General features: G+C 46.9%; 1 pseudogene; it reads right to left on the bottom strand.

Annotated features, from left to right (window-relative positions):
• Positions 1 to 878: 878 nt before the first annotated feature.
• On the bottom strand, positions 879 to 1,926 carry LOC134166980 (olfactory receptor 5J3-like; annotated as a pseudogene).
• Between the last annotated feature and the right edge of the window lie 1,106 nt (positions 1,927 to 3,032).

The following is a 3,032-nucleotide window of genomic DNA, read 5'->3' on the forward strand; positions in this document are numbered from 1 at the left end:
GAGGAAGATGCTCTAAATGAGACAGTAGATGGAGGGGTTTTAACATTTAATCCAAACACACCATTTCTGTTTAATGAACTGTACAATTGCTGGAAGAACATGTACTTGTATAATGACAAACTGAATAAATTTGTGGATTAAAATAAGCACCTTTGCAAACTGTGGTCTTCTGCAAAGAACTGTGATGAATAATGAATGAATGTCAACAGCAACCAGTCAAAATCTAATTTAAATTGGTGTGAAGTGAAATGCTCACTTTATAAGCTTTTAATCAAAGTTTCTGATGGAGTTTTCATGAAAAATAGAGACATTTGGACAATTCCCTCAAGAAAAGAGAACACAACATGTGAAGCAACTTATTCAGATAGAATAAGAGAGGCACTCTTCATCAGGGCCTGTAGGGACAGGCCAAGGGGAATGGCTTTAACCTGCCCGAGGGGAGATTGAGATGAGCTCTGAGGCAGAAGCTCTTCCCTGTGAGGGTGCTGAGGCGCTGGCACAGGGTGCCCAGAGGAGCTGTGCCTGCCCCATCCCTGGCAGTGTTACTTAGCCCAAAGTAATGTGATGTTTTTCGGATGTACCTCCTCAAAACCCTTCATCCCCCTTTGAACTTGCCTCTGGATGAATGTCTGCTTGAATCAGTGCAACTTCTAAAGCTAAACTGAAGAGGGAAATTCCTCATGGGCTTATTTTTACCAACTCCTATGATATCACATCTATTTTCCCCAAAAGAAAAACCCCAAGAGATGACAAGAGAATATTTATCAGAGACCTACATTGAGGGGATGCTGAACATCACTGAGCCTCTGCAGAGTTTAAAGCATGGTTAGGATGTGCTGTACCTGCTCCTGTAAAGACATTCAGTTCCTTCCTCCTCCAGACAGCTGACAGAAAACGAGTTAAAAAGGGAAAGATTAGGAGTTCTATCAACCAGTTGGGACTGGGTTGGTCAATGAGCAGCTCGCAATGAGGTTATTTGCTGTTGCTTTTCTAAGGGCATCTTTAACATCCTTGTTCCTCAAGCTGTAGATCAGAGGGTTGAGCATAGGGACAAGGAGGGTGTAAAACACAGCGGTGACTTTCTCTGTCTCCAGGGAGTACTTGGAAGCTGATTGCATGTGGCTGAGCCCAGCAGGGACATAGAACAAGGTAACGGTCAGGAGGTGGGAGGCACAAGTAGAGAAGGCTTTGTGCCTTCCTTCAGCAGACCTAATCCTCAGCATGGACAAGAGGATGTATACATAGGAGGTGATGATGAGGACGAGCACAGACATGGAAATGCTCCCATGAAGAATTACAAGCAAAAGCTCATTGAGGTGGCTGTCGGAGCAGGAGAGCTTCAGCAAAGGGTTAGTGTCACAGAAGTAATGGTTGATGGTGTTTGGACCGCAGAAAGGCAACAGCAGCAAGCAACAGGTTTGGATTAGGGAGTTCAAAATCCCCCCCCTGTATGATGCAGCCACTAGCTGCACACAGACCCCCTGGGGCATGGAAACCGTGTAGAGCAGTGGGTTGCAGATGGCTACATAGCAGTCATAAGCCATCACAGCCAGCAAGAGCACCTCTGTGGTCACAAACATGAGGAAGAAGAAATGCTGCAGGAAGCAGGCAGGGTAAGAGATGGTTTTGTTTTCCACCAAGAAGGCAAGAAGCAGCTTTGGAGCAAAGACAGAGGAGGAGCAAAGATCAACAACAGAGAGATTGCAGAGGAAGAAGTACATGGGGGTGTGCAGCCGGGGGCTTGTCTTGATCACTGCCATCAGCCCAAGGTTGCCCGTGAGAGTGATGAGATAAATCATGAAGAAGATTACAGAGAGGAGTCTGCATCTTGGGCTCGCTTGTCAGGCCGAGGAGGATGAAGTGGGTCACTGCGGTGTGGTTGCCTTCAGCCCTGTTACTGTATTGCATGGCAGCATCCCTGTGGGAAGGAGGAAAGATGGAGTGAAATAGGGAAGAGCAATGCCATGTGGCTGGCATGTACTCTGTTAGGCTGGACATTAAACAATAAAGATTTGATAGCTGAGGCAACATCTAACTATGGTTCTTGGTGAATCTTCACAGGCAGAGAAACACATCCAAAAACCCTTCAGAAATCTCTTAATCATGAGGCTAAATCAGACCTTTTCTTTTAAAAACCCAAACCCAATCTTTGAAAACTGGAGAAGAAGTGAAGAACTTGCAAACTTGCCATCACATTTCATTAGGGAGGCAGAAAAAGGGACTGTGCATTCCATTTGCTCCATGAGAAAGACTGAAAACATCTGAGTGTGATGCCCCAGGAGCCCTGAATCCATCACCCCAGCTCTGATACAGCATTGCTGGATCCCCAGCTGCCCACAACAACTCATTGAGTGAGGTACTCGAGTCTCAGGAGGTTTCCCTGGCAGCCTGGGGCAGAGAGTCCTGTCCTAGACAGCAAAAATAGGCTGAGCTGGCACATTGCTGTCAGTAGAACTGTAGAACAGTTAAGGTTGGAAAGGACCTTAAGATCATCCAGTTCCAACCCCCCTGCCGTGGGCAGGGACACCTCACACTAAACCATGGCACCCAAGGCTCTGTCCAACCTGGCCTTGAACACTGCCAGGGATGGAGCATTCACAACCTCCCTGGGCAACCCATTCCAGTGCCTCACCACCCTCACAGGAAAGAACTTCTTCCTTAGATCCAATCTAAACTTCCCCTATTTAAGTTTTAACCCATTCCCCTTTGTCCTATCACTACTAGCAGTTTTGGTCAGGTTCCAGCACAGAGAGAAATATTCCCCTCAGTGTGGCAGATGAGTCTAACAGAGAGTCAGTGCACTTAACTTCTGTTACCTGCTCCAGGTCAGGTATTAAAAGGCTTTAAACTAGATGTGTTGGGGGAGGGGAGCATCATTCCATTCCAACACACCCAGTCAGTTGCCAGAACCTATAATAAATGCTCGGAGCAATGCAGAGATATCCCAGCCGCTCCAGCCAATGAGCCGGCTTCAGTTGGAGCTCGGCTCAGATGCCTCTATACAAACGCCCATAGCATGGGGAACAAACGAG

Source organism: Pezoporus occidentalis, unplaced genomic scaffold (genome assembly GCF_034315485.1).
Source record: "Pezoporus occidentalis ecotype Australia unplaced genomic scaffold, CSIRO_AGI_Poc_V1 ctg2778, whole genome shotgun sequence".
NCBI classification, from domain to species: Eukaryota; Metazoa; Chordata; class Aves; order Psittaciformes; family Psittacidae; genus Pezoporus; species Pezoporus occidentalis.